This window comes from Hydra vulgaris, chromosome 07, assembly GCF_038396675.1.
Source record: "Hydra vulgaris chromosome 07, alternate assembly HydraT2T_AEP".
NCBI classification, from domain to species: domain Eukaryota; kingdom Metazoa; phylum Cnidaria; class Hydrozoa; order Anthoathecata; family Hydridae; genus Hydra; species Hydra vulgaris.
The window spans coordinates 10,235,001-10,250,000 of NC_088926.1; the positions used below are offsets into that span (position 1 = coordinate 10,235,001).

A 15,000-nucleotide genomic window follows, 5' to 3' on the forward strand; every position below is an offset into this window, starting at 1 on the left:
CATATTTCGATGGTCTTAGACAACCCCTGGCAAATCGCCATTGATTGGGGTCGTGACCCACAGGTTGAGAACCACTGTTGTATATAGACGTACATGCAAAAATGCTGAAAAGTGATTTATAGCTGACTTTAATAATTTACAGCTGAGTGAGATAATTAGAATGGTAATGTTAACATTATAAAATGGATAATACCAAAAAAGCAATTTTTATAGTTTTAACTCAAAAATAGCTTGTCAAATAAGAATGTATTGTCATTGTTATCACAATACAATATCTTATGTTATGTAAATAAATCAGCTTATATAATGTTGTGTCAATAAAATAGCTTTTAATGTTATGACATGACAACAAAATATCTTATATGTTATGACAATTAAACACCTTATATTGATATTTTATGACACAAAAATAGCTTTAACTTAAAAAAGTCTATAACATCCAGTACTGCAATATTGGAATTTTAATCTTTATTTAAATGATTTCTTTAGGTTTCTTTTTGCCATGAAATCAATTCTACAGGATTTAAAGGCATTACTGGAAAATTTTCCAAAACTGTGAGAAATTATCAATTACTAAATTTAAACCTATTGATGTGGAACATCTAAATATTGATCTAAAAGAATTAGGCGCTGATCAGTAATATATTTAACATTTTAAATGGAATTTAAAGAGATAATATCCATGCCTTTACCAATGCAAATATTCTTTATCCCAGAAATTCTTTATCTTGCTTTCACTGTTAAACAACAGTAAACAAAATTTTAAGGTTGTATGTATCTACAATAGGTCCATCATTAGACTTAAAAAATTTGATTAATCATATTATAAAAGTATAATCTGCTAGCTGGTTAGGAGATAAAAATGTAGCCAATCTGCATGTACAAAGCCAATTATTTTTTGGGATTCATAAAGAAATCTCACAACTTACTCTGCTAACTTAAGAATATTGTTAATCCAGTATTAAAAATAAATGCATATTTTTATCACCTAGAAAATATTTTGTTACCCAAGTAAATGGATGAATGACAGCATATAGAAAATTAGGTTTAAGGTGAATTCTTGTATGTAGAGAATTCTTTGATAATCAGAAACTAATTTAGTGTTTAAAGCACAAAGTCTGAATTTTTGTATTAGAGATTACATTGAATTAATGATTGATATGATTAACTAGAATGTGTTAAACTTACTAAGTCTACTTTTACAAGACATATCTTTGTATCAGAAACGTAGAAAAAAAAAAGAATTTTGTACATTTGTGAAACAATTAATATTGTAAATATATTTTGCAACACTCAAGGAGTTAAATGTAAAGATTGTATCAAATACCTCTATATCAGTTTGTATTAATAAATTAAAAGATAAAGTTTTTGTCAAAAAGAAATTTAATATAAAAATTTAAATTTCAAAAAATTTGAGCTAAGTTCAAAAAAGTATTTTTTTTTTTGCATGTTAAGAGCTTAGTCTGAATAATAGCAAACTTAGATAATCTAAAAAAAATATATAAAACCCTTTTTAAAAAAACACATCTAAACATTACCTGTATATGCAAATGTCTTTTTTAATTGACCATATATACGCCTGTTATTATTTTATTATTTTTAACCCTTGTTTATCATTCAGCTCTAAAAAATTTTTAGACGCCAAAAACTTAGAAATTGTTAATAAATTAACTGATAAATCAATTCTTAAATAATAAATTATTAATCAACTCAGGTTTTGAGTTAACGTTATTCTTTTATGCTTTATATATAACCTTGTTTCCCTGTTTAATGAGTGTTCCTTTAAAACAAAATTTTATTTCCAAGATAATTTGATAAAAAAAATCACATACACAAAATAAATTTAAATTGAAAAGCTAAGAAACTAAAAATATTTAGTTTCTTAGCTTTTCAGCCTGTTGAGGTCATAGCAAGTAAATATAAAATATCAATATATAAGTCAAGCTTTAGAATAAGGTTTGTACAACATATTATTAATTAAACACATAGAGAAGTCAATTATTCACAATAGTGTCATTGGCAGGGTGAATTTCGGTGGAAGTTTATCAATATTGTAGCAAGACCTGCATAGGTCCGACAGGTAACGAATTAACAAATTTTACGCAGCCTGTTTCAGTTTTGATAACAAACTTAAGAAAAGCTACTGTAGGGTAGGAAGAGTTTGTTAAGGGGTCGTTCATAAAGTATGTACGCTTTGTTTTCGTTGACCCCCCCCCCATGTTTTGCAATATACTTTTTTGAGTACCCTCCACCTCCCTAAAAGTACCTACACTTTTAACCTATTTATCTAACATTATATATATTTTTTAATTTAGAGTCTCCTTTCATTTATAATCAACCCACTGCCCTCCCATCTCATATATGGCATCTGCAGACCCCTCTTCCCCTCCGAGCGTACGTACTTTATGGACAATCCCTAACATTCCACAGTGTGCCCAGAATGTGGTTTTTTTTTAAAAAATTCATAAATCCGTTATTTGTTAATAAAATCTTGTAAAAACTTTAGTATATTACTTTTTTGGGCTGAAGAATCTGACCCAGAGAATGGAGCAATGGTGGGGAAGGGGCGCCGAGAGTCATGCTCTTACTTTTTTTTAAATTGTGATCCACCTGCAATATAAACAGTTCCCAGACATGTGCACACATTTGATGCATGCTGGGGCTAAGTATAGCCCATGGAAATGTCTGTTAATGGAATATCATTAATCCATAAACAACTTCTTTAACTTTATCAGGTTCAACTTTTTTGCTAGCATCAACATGCTGATTAATGCTAAGGAGTATATTGAACTTAGATAACAAAGTCGAGAAGCATTCCTGCTTTTTCACGTACATTTTGAATAACTTTTTTTTGTTGCTGTTTCCAGAGCAGTTTTTACCATTATGTCCTTCTCAGACCATGTATGGGTTTGTTGGCCACAATGTCATATAAAATTTTCAGATAGTGGTTAAGTTCACGTAGCTTTTGATGTAGAATAGCAAAAAATTTTACATCTGATTTAACTATAAGTTCATGACATTGTCCATGTCTTTCAGTATCTTTGTACGAGATTTTGCCATTCTCTAGTCTTCTCCAAGCACTAAGCACATCATTGTTGTTTTTATCTATGGTGAACCCATGTAGTACACATACCAGGTCATTGGTATCACTTCTGGAACATTTGCAGTAGTGACAAAAAGCTTCAGAATCACCCACCAATAAATCTACCATTTTGCCATCAACCATACTAATAAAAACCATTTTTTTAAAGAATAGGCTGAGTTTCATTTTTAGACAGTTGACTCAGAGTTGGTTTAAAATACTCCTTTAAACTCTTCCTAGTTTCTTTTGCTTTCACTAGAATAACAGGCCTGGCAAAAATAATGGAGTTAGGGGTTGGATTAGCCCAGATTATTTTATTTTTTGAATCTTCAATTTCAAGAGGACACCAAAAGGAACAAATATAATTTATTCCCTTTAAGCCTGCATCTTGAGGATCAGAAAACTGATGACGATAGTTGTGATTTCCAGACCCAACAAGTCCAAATTTACCCTCTCCATGTATAGAATGATTTTCAGCACAAAACTCGGATATATCTAGTACAGACTCAACAGTGTCTTTGATAACATTGTTCACAGGGGATGAAGTTTGTTTGTCGTCACAAGCAAGCTTCATCTAAAAAGTATTTACATCATTCTTTGTTGGCAACATTAGTTTTGGGTGAAGCTCAAGTCTCAGCTCCAAGGAAAATATATAAAATTTAAATGTACAATTATAAAAACAATTAACTACAACAGTATTTGATTGCATACTTTACCTGATATTTATTTATGGATAGATCCAAGTTGTAGTTTAAAGCAGTTGCTTCCTGTACCAATATTGTTGGAAGTTTTACTCCTTTCACCTTCCACCATCTTTTTTCACATCTTTGGACAACTTCTTTTAAGTATTCTGATTTATCTACTCCCGATTCACTCGCATGTTTTTCCACAATGTCCACAAAATCATCCAGAATTTTGTTGTAGGTACGTTTTTCAGGTTGATCACTGAATTAAATGATAATGTTTTATTAAAAGTAAAAAAATAGCTACTGGGTATCCCAAATAACATGATGCTTAAGAAATTCAAATAAATGTCAACAGCCAAACTTTTACCTTAGTCTTTTTAAAACTCGTTCGCGCAAATAAATTTTAAATTTAAATCACTCAATTTCCGGGGATAACCGGACTTTGTAATTTTTATACATAAAAATATAAAGTCTACATTGAAGAAACATTTGAGTTTATTTGCGGCCTCCTGCATAGGCGCTGGAACATAGGGTGCAGGATGGGCAACTGCCCATAACCCACCCAACATATCACCATAACCCACCCAACATTTCTGCACCGGGGGCAGAAGGTATCCTCAAAATATGACTATCCGCAGCGATAATTTTATGCACTCCGAAGAAAAAAAACTTTTACATTCAAAAGAATGCAAAAGTTCTTTTTTTTTGAAAGAACTTTTGCATTCGATAAGAAAGTATTTTAGCTTATCGATATTTGTATTTAAGTTCCTGATGTAGATGCCTTGTAGAATACTGCTGCCTTGTTCCTGATGTAGATACTTTGTAGGATACCTGCTGCCTTGTAGGATACGCCTTTTTAGGCAAAGGCTAGGAGATGCCAACTCCGATTTAAAGCACCCCCTGCCTTGGGGCTCTTGGTTGAGTAAAGGCTAGAGATGGTGTCTCGATAAAAATACTCTTCTTGGGCATATGTTAAATGCACCCGGCTACTGTCTTGTAGAAGGCCACCTAGGCAAAGACTTAAAGGGTTAACAGATTCTATCTGTTGACCAGCCTCGCACCCCTTCTTCATCTATTAGGCTGGCGCAGATGTATTTTTATTACATTGTTTCCAGTTTAGGATGTTGAATGCTGGATCTTCTTGACTCAATGCATGGGTTTTGCTTGTGTCTCTGTTTTTATAACTAGGCAACTCATTCTATTATCTCCTAATGAGGGTACAGCTCTAAAACTCAGTTTTATGGTTCTGAGGCCGGCTGGTAGTCAGGTTTCCCAAACTCTGTGGTAGCTCTCAGAGAGGCTGATTCCATCAACAGCTGAAAAATATCAAAGTATTAACAGTGCCACGTTGCGCATGGATAGTGTCCCTGTTTGTACTTTTGGTGTGCATTGCGGAGGCCACATTTGGAGCCCTTTGTTATGGGTTTATTAATAATAATCAGGTGATTGCTTGGGCTATTAAACAGTGTACTGAGAACTGTCTATACTTTGAGTCAAATTCTTTAACAAATTTAAAAATAAATAAAGAACTAAAAACTATAAAACACAAAAAACCATCATCATCACCAAGTTCTCTAAACCAATCATTCACTAATATTCGTGGTCTTCGAAGTAACTTATCTTCTGTTGAGTCTTATCTCTTGCAAAATTCACCAGACCTACTTGCTCTTTGTGAGACTAATTTAAGTTCGGCTGTCTCATCTTGTGATCTTAGTGTTGATGGTTATCTTCCTCTAATTCGTAAAGACTCCAATAGTCACATGCTTGGCCTGGGCATTTACATTCGTAAGAATTCACCCATTTGTCGTGAAACTAGGTTTGAATCCACAGACTATTCTTTCATGTGCTTTCGTTTAGCACTACTTCACTCTATTGCTTTTCTCTTTGTTCTATATTGCTCTCCTTCATCTCAAGACTGCACTCTTTTTGACATTATTTCTGATCATATTAACTAAGCCCTCTCTCTTTATCCATCAGCCAATATAATTGTTGCTGGTGACTTTAATGCTCACCACTCTAAATGGCTTGGCTCTAGTGTCAGTGACTCTGCAGGCATTAAAGCCCACAACTTTTGCCTTTCTCAATCCCTAACTCAAATAGTCAACTTTTCAACTCGCTTTTCTGACAACCCGAATCATCTACCTTCTCTACTCGACTTATGTCTTGTTTCTGATCCTAGTCAGTGCTCAGTTTCTCCACATTCACCCTTAGGTTCTTCTGATCACAGTTTGATCTCTCTAAAACTAATATCTCATACTTCTTCATCACCTGAATCCCCCTATTATCGAACCTCTTACAACTACAGTAAGGCTGACTGGTATTCTTTCCGTGATTTTCTTCGTGATGGCCCTTGGTTAGAAATCTTTCGTCTTCTTGTCGACAAATGTACTTCTTACATAACTTCGTGGATTCAGACTGGCATGGAATCTTTTATTCCCTCTCAACGATTCTAGGTCAAGCCTCACTCTCCTCCATGGTTTTCCTCACACTGTGCTGCTGCGATTGCCAATCAAAACCATTACTTCCATATTTATCAGCAAAACAATTCTCCAGGAAACAGGCGTCTGTTTAGTACTGCTAGAAACAATTGTAAAAAGGTTTTGTCTAACGCCAAAACCCGCTATTCTCAGGTCATGAAATCTCGTATCTCATCTCAAAAATTAGGCTCCCGTGACTTCTGGAGAATCTTTTATAATATCAATAATAAGGGCAAATCTTTAATTCCACCTCTCTTGCATGGTTCAGACTTTGTCACCTCACCTAAAGACAAAGCAGAATTGTTTGCTAAAAACTTTTCATCAATATCATCTCTTGATTCCACTAGTTGCGTTCTACCTGATATTGTCAACAAACAGGTCGATCCATTGCTTGACATTCATATCACTCCAGCATCTGTATCTAAAGTGATTTCCTGCCTGGACTCTTCTACAGCTTGTGGCCTGGACAACATACCTGTTATTGTCTTGCAGAAGTGTTCTCCGGAGCTGTCGTCTATACTTTCAAAACTATTCAATAAGTGCTTATCAGAGTCTTGTTTTCCAGCCTGCTGGAAAGCAGCATCTGTTATCCCAATCTTCAAAAATTCTGGAGAGCGATCTGATTCGTCTAACTACCGTCCTATAAGTCTTCTTCCTATCATAAGCAAGGTTTTTGAGTCTTTAATTAACAAACACTTAATTTCTCATCTTGAATCTAATAACTTACTTTCTGACCATCAATATGGATTTCGATCTTCTCGTTTTACAGCTGATTTGCTAACAGTAATAACTGACAGGTTTTATCGTGCATTAGATGAAGGTGGAAAGGCTAAGGCCATTACTCTAGACATTTCAAAAGCTTTTGATAAAGTTTGGCATGCTGGTCTTCTCCATAAGCTTTCTTCTTATGGTGTATCCGGCAACATCTTTAAGATAATTGAATCCTTCCTTTCCAATCGTAGCATAAAAGTTGTCCTCGATGGACAACACTCTTCTTCTTATTCTGTAACTTCAGGGGTCCCTCAAGGTTCTATCCTTGGCCCTATACTCTTTTTAATTTACATTAACGATCTTCCAGATATTCTCACATCTAAGGTGGAATTATTTGCTGATGATACTACCATTTATTCTTGTCGTGATAAAAAACCAACACCCTGTGATTGCTTGGAGGGAGCATTTGACCTTGAAAAGGATCTCACTTCTGCTACAGCATGGGGCTCACAGTGGCTGGTGAACTTTAATTCAGATAAAACTCAATTTTTTTCATGGATCTTCCTATATTTATGAACGGTGATGTGCTCGATGAGTCACCTTCTTTTCATCTTCTAGGATTAACTCTTACTTCCAATCTTTCTTGGAAACCATATATCAAATCAGTTGCAAAATTAGCATCTGCTACGGTTGCATCTCTTTTTCGAGCTCGTCACTTTCTTACTTCGGATTCTATTCTCTATCTCTATAAATCTCAAATCCGGCCTTGTATTGAATACTGTTGCCATATCTGGGGCGGATCTTCTAATAATGCCCTTTCTCTTTTAGACAAGGTGCAAAAACGAATTGTAAACATTGTTGGACCTGCTCTTGCAGATAACCTCCAACCATTATCACATCGTGTAATGTTGCTTCTCTTTCTCTTTTCTACAAACATTATAGTGGGCACTGCTCTAAAGAGCTAGCGTCTCTTGTGCCATCTACTAAAATTCATTCTCGTGTTACTCGTCATTCAATTAAGTGTCATCCTTTTTCTGTGACTGTTCCAAAGTGCTCTAAAAACGCTTATTCGTCTAGCTTTTTTCCTCGAACATCAGTTCTTTGGAATTCGCTTCCTTCATCTTGCTTTCGTGATTCATATAATTTGCAATCTTTTAAGTCGTCCGTCAATCGTTATCTTGCTCTACAATCTTCATCTTTTCTCTTCCAGCAACTTCCAACTTTAATTAGTGGCTGTTGGAAGCGAAGATGTTCAAAAAAAAAAAAAAAAAAAAAAGATGTGCATTACCGTGAACTTTCCTATGTTAGTTTGGAGCTCATCTTAAAAAGTTTTAATAACAAATATGGAGAGGAAAGGAGAAACGCAACTTTTGAGTTAAACGCAAAGTTTAACTCAAAAAAGAAACGCAATTTTTGAAAGTCTATTGTTTCAAAGTCATTATCCATGACAAAAACGAGAATCAAATTAAGACTTTTTCAATAGAATTCGATTAGTAAAAAAATTTCATTGTACAGAGTATAGAGTACAGACTCCATGAAAATGAAATAAAATTTAAAAAAGCAAAATTTGTTTTAATGTTTAATCTTGCGTAGTGATGAATTTGCTTCAGAATTACACAGGAAGGCCATCGAGAAAGCTACCACACTGAATCTCGAGCTGCCTTAGGCACAGCGTAGTTCCACAGTTAATGCTCCTGCTCGTTTCTCGCATGGAGCTCAAAGCCGTAATGTAGAACAATTAACTACAGATGTTATCTGGAAGAAAAGTCTCTTCTAAGCCATTAACCACTCAGTTGCAGAACTACAGCGCCGTTTTAACCAAGAAGGATTGCATAAAATTGCAATCACAGAAGGTATTTTGATAGGTCGATGCACATCCACAAGTAATGCAGCCACACTAGCCAGCATGCCACTGCAAAGTTTGCCAAATAATGTCGATGTTCCTATGTTGCAGTTACAGCTGCAACTGGTTCCACAGTTGTTTAAGGACAAGTTACTGCCTAAAGATTTACACCAGCTAGCAGTAGCTTTAAAAGACCTTAAACCAAGTAACCGCAGATTATTTGACATGGTGGAACAGGTAGTTTTGTTGTGTTTATCTGTTCCAATATCCGTAGCTGGTTCTGAAAAGTCCTTCAGTGCATTGAGACGGCTTAATACTTGGCTGTGGTCAACAATTTCACAGAGTCGCCTCACTCACCTCGCTTTAATGCACATTAACAAAGATCACCTCGACAAGGTTGACAATACAGCACTCATGGAGGAGTTTGTGGCTAAAACCCGTGAACGTTCATCCGTTTTTGGGCATTTTTTACAGTAACTGTAATTGTTTTTAGTAGATTTTGTTTTGTACCAAATATTTAAATATAATGATTTAAAAAGGATTACAAATCTGCATTTAGCAGGGTTAATTATGTCTAAAAAATTTCAGTGGGATAACGCCCCCCAAACACCCCATTCATGGAGGGGTACCGCTCCCTGAATGGGGTGCGGTAAACACTTCTAGCACCTATGGCATCCTGCGGCCTTTATTTTCCTTGTTACTTTGTTTTTAGTAAAATTACTATATTTTCATATATTTTAGAATTTTTTTAGGTATAAAACAAATGTTTAAACTTCAACTTATTTTTTTATCAAATTAATTTGCAAATCAAATATTATTTACAGACCAGGATAGAAAATTTTTTTAAAATTCATGGAGTTGATGTAAAAAAAAACAGTATTAGTACAATTTTAATACAAATATTTTGTGTCAATTTTTTCTTCAACTTCAAACAGCTATGAAAAAAAAATGGTTTGATGAATTTTCAAATTTTTGTTTTTGCACTGACCTACATATGCCCTACACAACATAAATTTACTATTTAAAGCGAAAAAATAAAAGAGCAGAAAAATGAATTTTTTCATATCCTGGGCACACTGTGCCTCGGACGGTTATCTTTCTTAGAGGCAGTTTCACAATAAAAATAGTCAGTGATACGGAACGAGTTGTTTTATTTTATTTTTTAGGAAACATTCATGAAGTACTGAAATACGTGCGTAACTAATAATAATAAAAGTAAGTAATTACATGAATAATTACGCAGTAAAACCACTGATTTAGGACTCCTAAATCCCCTACTACTGGTATGCATGTAAACAGGTTGTACGCGTGTAAACATGGTAATCAGGTAAAGCACGGTATTTAGGCGGTAAAGAAACTTTTGTTTCTATCCAATTACCTGGTTTTAAAACCTCAATTTTACCGTGTCTTAGAACTGCTTTAAAATTAACATAATTGTTCATCAAGTCCAGCACAAAAACGCACTTAAACGAACTTAATTTAGGAAATGATCTGGCAACTTGGATTTGATGAAAATTTTCTATTTGAAGCAGTCTAGCAACAACCAATTTTTTATTGCCGGAAAAAATCATCAGAAATGATCTTCACATGTTGAACTCCCCTAACATATCCTTCTGCAATTCTTCTGAAATTGTTTATGACTTCTTTTAAGTAATTGTTTATGCTTATCTTGAAGTTTGAGCGAAGTCAATTTAATTTATTTTGATTCATTCTTTAGGATTACTGTCTAATTTTCAAAAATGAGCCGTGCTCACCAAGTGCATTTTTACCTCAAAAGCTCTTTTATAGAATTTATACACTTATAGATCTTAAGAAATGTCTACTGACATGGGATTGCAGTTTCAATGCCTTTGCCAAAAAGCTAGCTGCATACTTTTGATACTCCGTGGGACAACATCTTTGAACTTGTTGTTGTCAGGTGAGTCCGTGTTACTTTTGAAAGCAGGTTTGTCAGCAAAATAATTAAGCTGGCTCTCGCTCTCAACTTACAACCTGTAGAAATTTTGCACAACCGTTCATTTTTCTTTGTTTATTTAATAGAAGAAAAAAATTTACTTTCGTCAGCGAATATAGTTTTTTAAAAGTTTTAAGAATTTTGTATGTATATAAAATTTTATATGTATTTATTATATATAGGAGAAAAATTTATATTGGGCTCTGAAGGTCTTAAAGATCCATAGCAATCCCACAAATCCTCTCTCTTCGTTCTTTTAATAATTGATTTAAGTAGCCGTTTCTTCTGGCACATGCAACTCCAATAATAAAATGTTCTCACATCTACAATTATAAATATATAAATCTTATCGTGTATAATTCTACAATTATCAAGAGTTAAATATAAGTTACCAATTAATATAAAATCTCTTTTTAATAAATTCTAAAAAATTTATATTTACGTTTCTTTTTGTTGGTTCGGTTCTAAATAAAAGTTTGTTGACTTTTGAGAACCAGTTTTTAAGTTTTGTTTGGTATTGCTACCAAAGTACAAAGAATAGATTGTAAATGCCTTGATTTAATCGTGTTTACTAAATTTTGCCTAACTTGAAGTCATTAAAACAACAACAACAACAAAATAATAATCAAGTTGTAAAATTTGGAAAAAATCACGTTTGTGCAACTAACAACAAAAAATCATTGGGGTTCATGGAAGTTTTAGATGCTCTCTTGTTTTAGAGTTATGGTTATAATAGCAAGTGCCACTAACTATAATAGTTAATGGTTAACCAAATACATTTAAAATAGAACTCTATTTTCTATTATTACTTTTAAATTTGCAGCAAAATGTCTCTCATCAATTAAACATTAAACGGCACTGTCCAAAATATAACAACTGAGCTTTTGAAACTATTGAGTGCTATTTTATATACTATGCAAACAAGACATGGAGCGTTATCTTCTTACACAATTCAATTCTTGAAAAAATTCCTTGTTGTTACTCAATGTGAAAACATATCAATAATAATTTTAATACTTAATAAAGGTCTCTCTTGTTTCCATTGTGACATTATTTGTGGTAAATGTAGCTGCAATAAAATATTTTGATTATTAAGCTAGTTTCATTGTATTCTTTTTTTATTCCAGCGTTTCCATTCGTTTTATTTACAACAAAGTTTGTTTATTTTAACCAAGTAGTTTTTTTTAATTATTATGTGCATATGATTGCTGGTTTCTAATTCTGTTTTTTTGTTTAATTTTCTTATTTTATATATGTTTATTTAAATACTTATTTTTATTGAAGCACATTTTTATGGACTTTTTACTTGAAAAAATCTTTGAGATATAAGTCAATATATGTTGCACTGACACTAATAGAAACTGTTCTTACACAATCTTAATGGCCATGGTAATTTTAATGGCTATGTAAATTCATTATATTCAAAGATCAAGGTCTATGAATATAATGAATTTATGAATGGTATTAAAAAATAGTACCTACATCACTGTTCATTCATTTTAATCTTTTCAAGTTTTTGAGTTTCTACATCTTTTATGGTAAAGAGTTTTAGCTGTGCAACCATATGTGGGCTATATATGTACATATATATATATAAATATATATATATATATATATATATATATATATATATATATATATATATATATATATATATATATATATATATATGTATATATATATATATATATATATATATATATATATATATATATATATATATATATATGTATATATATATATATATATATATATATATATATATATATATATATATATATATATATATAGATAGATAGATAGATATATAAGGGATGGTTTCAAGGCGGGGTATGAGGGTGCCAACTCCCCTCCAAAGAAAGTCATATTCTACTTACAGTCAGATTATTGTTTTTTTTTATTAAGCAAAAAGAGTTTGCCATATTTAATGTATACATTATTTATCATTATTATTTATTTGATTCAGACAACAAGTTCATAAAAAGGTCCATAGTTAAGATAAACATAACCATTCTGTCTGCTTCATACATAGATGCGTTGTTACTGGAGTAGGCGACAAGCTGATTTTGTCTACAGTTAAGCAATAAAGGGTCTAGAGAGTAGATAATCCTAATTCTATAAACATATTTGTAACACTTGAGTACAAATGCTTTAAATTACTGTGTTTTAACCTTAACTGAGCATCTCGCCTCATAAGATTATTTGTACGCGCCAAAACACTTTAAAAAAAAGCAAAAATTTCTAGTTTCTAGAATGAGTTTAATAGAAACTCTATTAAACATATTCTAGAAACTAGAAATTTTTGCTTTTTTTTTAGAGCGTATATGCAACTTTTAGTTGTACCACGTTATTCCACCAATGTTCCACCGTTCGTAATATCTACGAGTCCCCCGTTTTAAATTCATATCACACTATTTAAAAAAAAATAAGAAACCGAGTAAATGGACTAGTACTAAAATGTTTTCCAAATCTAGTACTAAAATTTTCTTGAGAGTTATTTAAGTTTTTGATTATCAAAAGAGAGAAAAAGTAAACAAAATAAAATTTGAAAACATGTTAATATGTAAGATAAAATGTTTTACAGTTAGTCAACTAAAATTATTTGAATTTCATCAATGTAATATAATCCTCGGATTCAAACTTAAACAAAACACGATGTTTTTCTAATTTTGTGTTGTACCACGTTATTCCACCAATGCTCCAACGTTCATAATATCTACGAATTCCCCGATTTAGCGTCCATCTGTCTAAATACTGGTGCCAGAGAGAGAAGCGGAATTTGGATTGACCTAGGCTGATTGTGTAGTTTTCCGTAACTTATAAAGCTTCAATGAGTTTGAAAAACTTGTTTCTACTGAATATCAAACTTTCTACAGTCATCTGGCTGGTTTGTTCTGGTCTGGAGTTCGTCTGGCTGTTTAGGAGATTTCGTACAAGAACGTACAAGAAAGTCTAAAAATTGTACAAGAAAGTCTTAAAATTTTGATAACAAAACTTACAATTTTGATTAGGAAAATGGCCTTAAATAGTCAAATGAAAGTGTAAAAAGTGATGAACCTGACAACCAAACAACGACAACATTCTTTTTCCTAAGATCAGAACTCATTTATAGCCTGCTATCAAAAAAATGTGAAATCTTCAGTCAAAAATGATGTTCTCTAAGAAAAAGTTACAAAACAACACGGCCAAAAATTACTCCTATTTAAGACTATTGAACAAGATGGCAGGGTCGGACTGGCACTGAGAGCCGGGAGGGGGGAGAGAGAGAGAATTAGATGGGTCCTTTACGGTAGCAAAAAATTTACAAAAAATACGTTAAAACCATAATCAATTTCTAATAATGTGTACGCAAATTTCCATATCTTTAACCCGTCCATTAATTTATTCGACACGTTTAAAAGAATTATTTCTTATGCAAGGTTTTAAAAATATAGTAATTCTAAATTGTCGCGTTGCACCACTTTATTTGCTGCAAATTATTTCTATGCTAAAATGGATTTATGATTATGTTACCAAATACAATTGGTATTTTATTGTTTAAAGAACATAGCCACAAAATAAAAAAAATTTAATTTATTTTTCTATATATTTTGTTTTATTATAATATATTTAAAATATTTGTAAAAAAATACTTTTCATTGGAAAATGAAAACTTTTTAGATTAACCCATTTTATCGTATTTAAAGCTGAGCTCCAACAGTATTTCACTATATATATTTTATAAATACAAAAAACTGAAATATAATGTTTACTAATAAATAATAATATTTTAGATAATAAAATCTCCGGCCCCAATAAATATTTCTGATCCTCTCTGGATGGGAAGCATTGGCTTCTTATAAGCCAGTCCAGAGAGTATAATCCCAACCAGAGAGTATAGATGCAGTGAGTATAGAACCAGAGAGGATAGAACTAGAAGCAGTAAATGCTTATTATTATAATTATTATAATCATTATTACGTTCTGAATGTCTCAGTAAAATAATCATCATAAGGAGGGGGGCCCAAAAATATTTTTGCACCAGCACATTTTTATCCTTTCCAGAACACTGGCTTATATAAAATATATACGCATGACTCAATAAAAACACGAAATTTAATGATTTTTTGTATAAAATTAATTTTTTTAGTCTCTCACTCAAGATAATTTACTCTACCATTAATAAATAATAATCTAAGGCTGCTTTACAATGTCTTTGTATATTTTATAACATTTCATATTTTAATCGTAGAAACTATTATATTTAT

The 15,000-nt window shown here is 32.3% G+C and overlaps 1 protein-coding gene across 1 annotated transcript in view; it reads right to left on the bottom strand.

Annotated features, from left to right (window-relative positions):
* LOC100214713 (latent-transforming growth factor beta-binding protein 1) overlaps positions 1-15,000 on the bottom strand; it is a 39,397-nt gene that overhangs the window by 19,563 nt on the left and 4,834 nt on the right. The window lies entirely within an intron of this gene.